This window comes from Triticum urartu, chromosome 5 (assembly GCF_003073215.2).
Source record: "Triticum urartu cultivar G1812 chromosome 5, Tu2.1, whole genome shotgun sequence".
NCBI classification, from domain to species: domain Eukaryota; kingdom Viridiplantae; phylum Streptophyta; class Magnoliopsida; order Poales; family Poaceae; genus Triticum; species Triticum urartu.
In genome coordinates, this window is record NC_053026.1 from 218,863,105 (window position 1) to 218,871,991 (window position 8,887).

Consider the following 8,887-nt stretch of genomic DNA (forward strand, 5'->3'; position numbering starts at 1 on the left):
GCAATCGCTAAACCAATCTCCTGAGGTTACTGACGATGCCGGAAGCACGGTCAGCCTGACCACGAAGGTCTATTCCTGCAAGCAATCGAAGAACGAGCAAGAATATGATAAAGCAATCTGAATATTGCAAATATATATGAAGTATTGATAATGGTGGGGATCCGGAAGCGGTCTTGGTCTGGTCGTTGGACACAAACGAAGTACGCGAAGTTGCAGCTATGGCGAACTTTTAATCTAAACAAAACCCGAAGTCTAAACGACGCCCTAAGGGCTGTATATATGGAGGAAGAGGGGGGAATTTCGTGGCCCTTGAGGGTGGGGTCCGAAACCAACCCTAACTCTTGTTTCCCCACACATACGGACTCTAGAAATAGCCTATACTTAAGTATTTCGAAATTACATGGGCCTGGCCCATTAATAAGGTGACGCGGCACCTAGAATTGCCTATGGACGAATATTATGAAGTGGCATCTTGTATATTTCGTCCAAGGCTTCATGCACTCCTTATGGCGGCTTCAAAGTCCTGAAATCATCACTTGTAACTCCGTTCTTGATCCCCTTGCGCATGCCATCAACTCCATGCGTGTTCTTGCTCCAATGTTCATCCTTCTCCAAGCTAGGCCCTTCATTTGTAAGCAAAACAAATGTATCCAATTTAGGCAGCATCATAATCTCATGAACATTAGAATCATTACCAAGAAACGAAAGTACCTGGTAATTTAATTGGCGTGCGCGAGCTCTAGTAATTGGTCCAGTATATGTAATAGTAGGGGCTGTGGGTGTAACAATGGTACTGATGTCCTCATCAGATTCTGAGGATGAAGACTATGTGGCAGAGGAAGAGGCCACTTCCAAAAGGGTTGAGCCAGCTCAAGGCTCAAAGCCAGGGCTGAAAGTCAAGAGGCCAGCAGGCAGGCAACCAATGTCAAAGGCTAGAGCCTCAACTGAGAAGCCTGCACCTGCTCCCATTGAGCCCATTGCTGCTGAGAGCAAGAAGAGGAAGGAGAGAGTAAAGAAGACTGTAGCCAAAGTGCTTGGGAGAGCCTCCATCATGGTAGAAGAGGAGGAGGAAGAAGAGGCAGCTGCACCAGCGCCCAAGGCAGCCAAACTCATGGGAGATGCCATAAGGTCAGGCACAGCTGCATCCAAGCCCAAGGAAGCACCCAAGGCTGCATCTAAACCTAAGACAGCACCAAAGAGAAACACAAGGAGTATACCTGCCGCAGAAAAGAACAAGGCCCCAGTGCCTGAAGCTACTGAAGAAGAGGAAGAGAGTGTCCTTCGGAAGCTCAAGCCCAAGATCCCAGACCACAACAATGCTCATCCTGTGGCTGAGGATATGAAGCTCAGGAGAGATTCAGGGCTAAGGAAGTGGAGAGAAGTAGACCCGTATGCTTCTAGGAGAAGGACTGCCATGGATTACAGGTTTCATACAAAGGAGCAACAAGACTTTTATGAGACTGTTTTGCTTGACAAGAAGCCAATCGTTTGTGACATGAGATGGGTCGACTGGACCTACATCAAGGAGAATGAAGAGCACTACCCAGGAGTTCAGGACAGCTTCAGAGCGTGTGGAGTAGAGGACTTTGTTGGGCAGAAGCTCACAAAGTGGAACGAGGAACTCATCATGCAGTTGTACTCCACAGCTCACTTTTATCCAGACGGGAGGATCACATGGATGTCAGAGGGTACAAGGTACCAATCTACAGTGGCTGAGTGGGCACAGATCATCAATGCCCCAGAAGAGCAAGATGAGGACTTGGATATCTATGCCAAGAAGAAGATGGACCATAACTCCATGTCCAACATGTACAAGGAAATTCCCAATGAAGCTCTTGACACATTCAAGTTTGGCTCAGTGCACTATCTGCTATCAAGATTGCCCACTATCAATTGGAAACTAAGGCACACTCTGTTGCCTAAGTCTGGAGATCACAAGATGATCAGAGGCCATGCTATCAACTTGCTACATGTGTTTGATGTGCCTCAGAAATTCAAGGTCATGAGTCTCATAGTTGAAACGATCAAAAGGACAGCTGCAGATCAGAAGAGGAGCTGTGTATATGCCCCTCAGATTCAGGAGCTCATCAACTCCAAGATGGGCACGGGCATATATTTGTTGGATAAGGAACACCTGCCCATCCGTCCAGATTTTGAGAACAATGAAGTTGTGATGACAGAGAATGAGCCATCGTCTGCACAAGCATATGCAAAGAAGGAGAAGGCAAAGAAGGAAAAAGCTGCTAGGATGCCTACTCAAGCGGAGGCATCTGAGTACTTCTTGAAGACCAAACAAGAGCAGCTCAGTTACTTGATTGCATCCTCGCTGAGAATTGAGCAAAGTCTGGCCAACCTCACTAAAAATCAGCAGAGCCTAGAGAGGATCATGGAACAGAAGTTCTATGACTTGGATGTCAAGGTAACAGAAGTTCAGTCTGTAGTGGAGTAGCTCCAGGAGGACATGAATGAGAGGAGAGGCAGGACTACCACTCAAGCTTTTTCTAGAGTGCCACGAGGCCCGAGGTCGTCTGCACTGCCAGTGCTGACACCAGAGCTACAACTTTAGCACCAGCTACAGCCTCAGCTCCAGCATCTACCTCAGCTCCAACTCCAGCGACTACTTCAACATCTACAGAAGCCTTCGTCCTTGGAGTGATCCAGACTCCACCACCACCGGAAGATCAAGCCTGAGCGTCGATCTAGTGCTATGCATTTTCTAGGAACTTTTTGTTAACTTGTTGCCAAAGGGGGAGAAGATGTATAGATCATAGGCTTCGAGAGAGAGAGTGTTGCTTTTCTCTCTTGTTTTATTTGGTGGTTTTTCGAACATTTTCTGCTTTTGAGGGCTTGATACTATGTCATTATTTGTGAGACATCGATGATCATGTGTTTGATCATAAGCTACACTTAATGTTTGCTTAATGCTTGCTTAAATATTATCATTCTATCTATCATTTGTGATCATTCACTATTCTTGGTGATGAGTGCATGTATTTCATTCTTATCATTTTGAGCGCTCCACCAAGATGTATGTGACATGGAAGAGTAACCCATGACTCTAACTCCTTGTGCATTTGCAGTCCAAAGCAAATCTTAAATATGCACAAATTTATGGGGAGCTCTTACTTATCACATACTTCTCAAAGCGACGATATATTTCATGCTTATTATCATTTGTCGAAGCTTTGATCTATATGTTGTCATCAATTACCAAAAAGGGGGAGATTGAAAGTGCAACTATCCCTAGGTGGTTTTGGTAATTCATAACAACATATAGCTCATTGAGCTAATGCTATTCCAAGATTATTATTTCAGGAAAGCTCAATGATTGGCATGGCATGGATATGAAAGTGGAACCCTCAAAATGCTAAGGACAATGGATTGGCTCAAGCTCAAAAGCTCAAGACTCTTCATTTTATATTTTAGTGATCCAAGATCACATTGAGTCCATAGGAAAAGCCAATACTATTAAGGAGGGATGAGGTGTTGCTTAATGAGCCTCTTGCTTCATGTGCTTAGTGATATGCTCCAAAATCCTCAACCACTTTCCCATATCCACATATGACCTAAACTCTAAGCCAAACTCGGTCCTACCGATTCTTCCTATCCGGCGCCACCGAGTTTCACTTGTCATTAGCCACAGCCAAACCCTAGCAATTCGGTCCGACCGATAAGGATCTCGGTCCCACCGAGATGGGGTTGCAAACTCTCTGTTTCCCTTTCGTAACTTTTTGGTCCCACTGAAAGAGCGAATCGGTCCCACCGATATTGCAATGTAAACTCAGTGTTTCCCCTTTGTAACTTTTCGGTCTCACCGAGTTCCACTCGGTCCCACCGAAAGAGCAAATCGGTCCCCACCGAGTTTGCCTGACCAACTCTCTGGTTAGCTAATTACCAAATTCGGTCTCACCGAGTTTGTGTAATCGGTCTCACCGAGATTACGTTATGCCCAAACCCTAACCGAATCGGTCCTACCGAGTTGCATGTCAGTCCCACCGAAATCCTAACGGTCACTAGGTTTACATTTTTGGTCCGACCGAGTTTATGATTCGGTCCCACCGAGATTGGAAAACTGTGTAACGGTTGGATTTTGTGTGGAGGCTATATATACCCCTCCACCTCTTTCTCATTCATGAGAGAGCCATCAGTAACACATACACAATTCCAACTCATATGTTCTGAGAGAGAACCACCTACTCATGTGTTGAGACCAAGATATTCCATTCCTATCATATGAATCTTGATCTCTAGCCTTCCCAAGTTGCTTTCCACTCAAATCTTCTTTCCACCAAATCCAAATCCTATGAGAGAGAGTTGAGTGTTGCGGAGACTATCATTTGAAGCACAAGAGCAAGGAGTTCATTACCTACACACCATTTGTTACTTCTTGGAGAGTGGTGTCTCCTAGATTGGCTAGGTGTCACTTGGGAGCCTCCGACAAGATTGTGGAGTTGAACCAAGGAGTTTGTAAGGGCAAGGAGATCGCCTACTTCGTGAAGATCTACCGCTAGTGAGGCAAGTCCTTCGTGGGCGATGGCCGTGGTGGGATAGACAAGGTTGCTACTTCGTGGACCCTTTGTGGGTGGTTGCTTCTTCATGGACCCTTCGTGCGTGGAGCCCTGTGTGGACTCGTGCAACCGTTGCCCTTGGGTGGAGCCCTGTGTGGACTCGCGCAACCGTTACCCTTCGTGGGTTGAAGTCTCTATCAACGTGGATGTAGGATAGCACCACCTATCCGAACCACGGGAAAGACATCCGTGTCTCCAATAGCGTTTGAATTCTCCAAACCCTTCCCTTTACATTCTTGCAAGTTGCATGCTTTACTTTCCGCTGCCAATATACTCTTTGCATGCTTGCTTGAATTGTGTGATGATTTCTTGACTTGTCCTAAAATAGCTAAAATCTGCCAATAACTAAAATTGGGAAAAGGTCAAGTTTTTATTTGGTCAAGTAGTCTAATCACCCCCCCTCTAGACATACTTTCGATCCTACAGGCTGCCGCCTGCTTGGGGACCGGGACCTGTCAGTGTAGAGCATCAAGCCGCCGCAGGATTGGAAAGGGGAGGTCGAGCTTCTGCAGGATATGCGCCCACGCAATTCGATAACAAGGACTATAAATATATGCAAAAGACATTACAGACCCTTTACACGCCCCCACGGGGTACTTCATGATCCTTCATAGGGAACTAGAACGAGAACTAAGAGGAATCCTATCTACATCCTCCCATGGCGGACGCCATCATCAATAGTGGGCCACGGGAGACCGGCGCCGACCCCTTCCAAATTGCGGCGGCGGCGGCTGGACGCCGCAGCCCTGCTCCAGGCCCGGCGGGAGCTTGGCGGCATGTAGCTGTCATCGCTCATCTTCGGAGATTTCAAGGGCTCGGGAGAGTCGCTGGACCACCACGAGTCCCCGCTGCTACTGGAGGAGCTGCAGGCAAGAGCAGTAGAAGGCCCCACGCCCGCCGCAACATCGTCCTGGTGACCTCCTTCTGGGAAGCACTCCAGGCGGCGGCCTTCCTCGTTGAAGACTTTGAAGAATAGAACAGAGGCGCCATCGTACTCAAAGTGGATCACCAGGGTGCCCTCCGCATGGCAGACCTGGGCGATCTCACCCCAGCCTCGGGTCAGGAAGATCTTCCCGGAGGCGATGGTTCCAATCTCCGCTCCGGTTGCAGGGGCGTTGCAGTCAGCATGCTGCAGCCAGAGTTCGCAAACCCCCCTCGGTGGCAAAGAACGATGGGAGGCGTATCCAGGTGCTTGGTGGCATCGCCGCCCATAGCACGAATGCACGTGACGACTCCGCGGCATGGACCCCTGGGGTGACGGCGTGTGTCCCCGCGGTGCGGTGACCATGGCTGCGGCGCGGGCGGTGCCGCTCGTCGCTCCATCCTGAGCCCTCGGCTCGGGCGTACAAGGGTAGCAGATACCCTGGAGGAGGGCGCTCCCACCAGGGCCTCGTCACCACCTGCATCGCCGCTTCGTCGTGACGGTGAACCGACCTTTTCTTCAGCGGAAGCAGCTCTGGGTCATTGCGGGGGGCCTTTCCTTTCTCTTCGGTAGAGAACCTTCGGATGGGCGCCATTGCTGCAAGAGGTGGAGCAAGGAGGAAGAAGCGAGTGAACCAAGAAGAGATGGCGACAGGGGCTCTGCCCCCCTACGCATTTATAGTGGAAGAAGACCAACCGGCACCTCCCACGATGATAGGTAATGACGATTTTCCTTGCATGTCGCAGGGACATGTCAAGTCGGACAGTTGCCGATGCAGCATGGGGAAGCGGAGACGCCCACGACCAGTCAACCGCCACGTGTTAACCGAGGTTGCAGGCTTTTGGGGCCCGCGGTGCTCCATGCTTGATCCTTTGGCTTCGCCTCGAAGTCAAGCCCGAGCACGACTTGGGCCCGGGGGCTACTGTCAGTGTTCTGGGAATAGGAGTCCCCAGACTTGCCTGCCTGCGGCCCATAGCGTGGCTGTGGTGGCAGGTCTGTACGGCCCATCATCATCAACAAGGCATTCAAGACCCTCGCGAGGGGCCAAGCCTCACGAGGCGGACGATGCAAGACCTCCTTAGGAGCGGCCTCACCAGGCTGCCTCGTGAGGAGTGGAGATATCAAGGCGGGCAAACCTCGCGAGGCTCTCATGACGTGAGCCATGACGAACGACACCAGGCGGGCGCCAGCGCGTGTAGCGTCCTTGTTTCCTCTTTGGTGCCAATGGGGCAAGCACATGCGCGGAGTACCGAGGCATCAGGCAAAGGTTTCCATATCGGTGCAACAAGACCAAGACCAGAAGGACGGCAGGACGGAGGTCACCATGGAGCCCAGGACGGTGTCACCACCAGAACCTTTGGCAGGCGAAGAGCACCTTTTGTCAAGATAGCTTGTACTAGTTGTCCCCTTTCAAATTGGCCACCATTGTTGGCTCCCTTCCCGCTCAATATTTGGGGAGAGGACCAGGGCCTATATAAGGAGAACTAGCCACCACCGTAGAAGGGAGAGGAAGGGGGAGAAAGGGGGAGAGCCAGAACTCATTCGCAGGCATCTCACCGAACCCTTAGCACACCAAGCACAAGAGCACCTCAACCTCAGGAGGCTGTTCTTCCCCTTGTACTGTTCTTCATCAGCCCAAGAGGCAATCCACCACCACCACACTGGAGTAGGGTATTACACCACAACGGTGGCCCGAACCAGTATAAACCTTGTGTCTTTGCATTACGAGTGCGTGGAGTTCATCCACGAGACCTTAACGATCTAGGGAGTAGATCGGTAGGAGGGAAAGAACTTCACGCGCACCCCAGAGTTCGAACCTTAAGGGTGTGCCGGAACCCGTGATCCGACAGTAATAATAACAGGATATATCTTCTTTTCATCAAGATAAGCATGTTTGAGGGTATTAGGTAATTGTTTAAGCTCAAACACGGGATCACCCTTAGGTGGAGGAGGATTCCCAAGGATTTCAACATGCAAATTGTGTTTCAAAACAGGTCCTTGATTAAAGAATACTTCATCTATTTCCCTTCTTTCATTCATAAACATATCATTTTTCTGGTCTAACAAATATTGTTCTAAAGGATCAGTAGGAGGCACGACAATAGAACCAAGACCAATAATTTCATCCTTACTAGGCAATTCTTTATCATGGGGTTGTCTACAAAATTTAGAGAAATTAAAATCATGAGACATATCCCCTAAAACAACAGTAACAATTTCATCCTTACTGGGCTGGTCTTGTGGTAAACAGAAAAGAAAAGGCTGGCTAGACAGGCCAGAGTGCCCTGCACAACCCAGTTGACACCTTTCCTAAAAAAGAAGCCCAGTTGACACCCTGCTTCCATGTCAAAAACAAAAATAACTGGGCGAGCTACTGTGTCCCTGGTGTCAGCTGCTCGTTGTGAATTTCTCTCATTTATTGACTATGTTGACAATGGCATGGGACCCAGATGTCAGAAATCCATTAGGAGGAACTATTTTTAGGCTTGAAATAAGGAGGCACTTGCTTGCGTACTGCCATGACCTTGGTGGGTCCCTGTTGTCATCCCCTCCATGTACAATCATCTCCTGATTGTGTACGCACCAACATAGTAGGCCCACAAGCCAGCCTCTAAACCCATGGCGGACAAATACAACCCATTTAAGAAAAATAGCAGCCCATTCCATACGTTCAAACAGAAAGTTCAACATTCAGAGCAAAGTAACATGTCTGATCCAGATATAGAGTATTGAACTTCCACATTGATAACCATCACAGCCAAGTTAACTAGAGGATACCAGCCTCCATCTGCGGTACACGCTAAACGCCGGCACCGACGTCCTCCGTCTCGCCTCGGAGTTGCCAGAGGTGCGATAAGGCGCGTTGCTCGCGCGCGTTGGCCCTTTACATGCCATCGTGGTCAACCGAAGCTTCAACTTCTAAGTGGGAAACCCACTTGACGAGTGTCAGTGTCAAAACACGCGGATTTCAGGTAGGGGGTCCCGAACTCTGTGTCTAGGATCGATGGTAACAGGAGACAGGGGACACGATGTTTACCCAGGTTTGGGCCCTCTCTATGGAGGTAATACCCTACGTCCTTCTTGATTGATATTGATGAATATGAGTGTTACAAGAGTTGATCTACCACGAGATCGAGATGGCTAAATCCTAGAAGCATAGCCTATATGTCTATGGTAATGAATATATCCGTTTCGGACTAACCCCTCCGGTTTATATAGACACCGGGGGGATCTAGGGTTTACATAGAGTCGGTTACATGAGAAGGAATCTTCATAGTCGGTTGCCAAGCTTTCCTTCCACGCCAAGGAGAGTCCAATCCGGACATAGTTGCAATCTTCGGTCTTCATGTCTTCACAGCCCATCAGTCCGGCCCAATAGATAATAGGCCGGACGCCT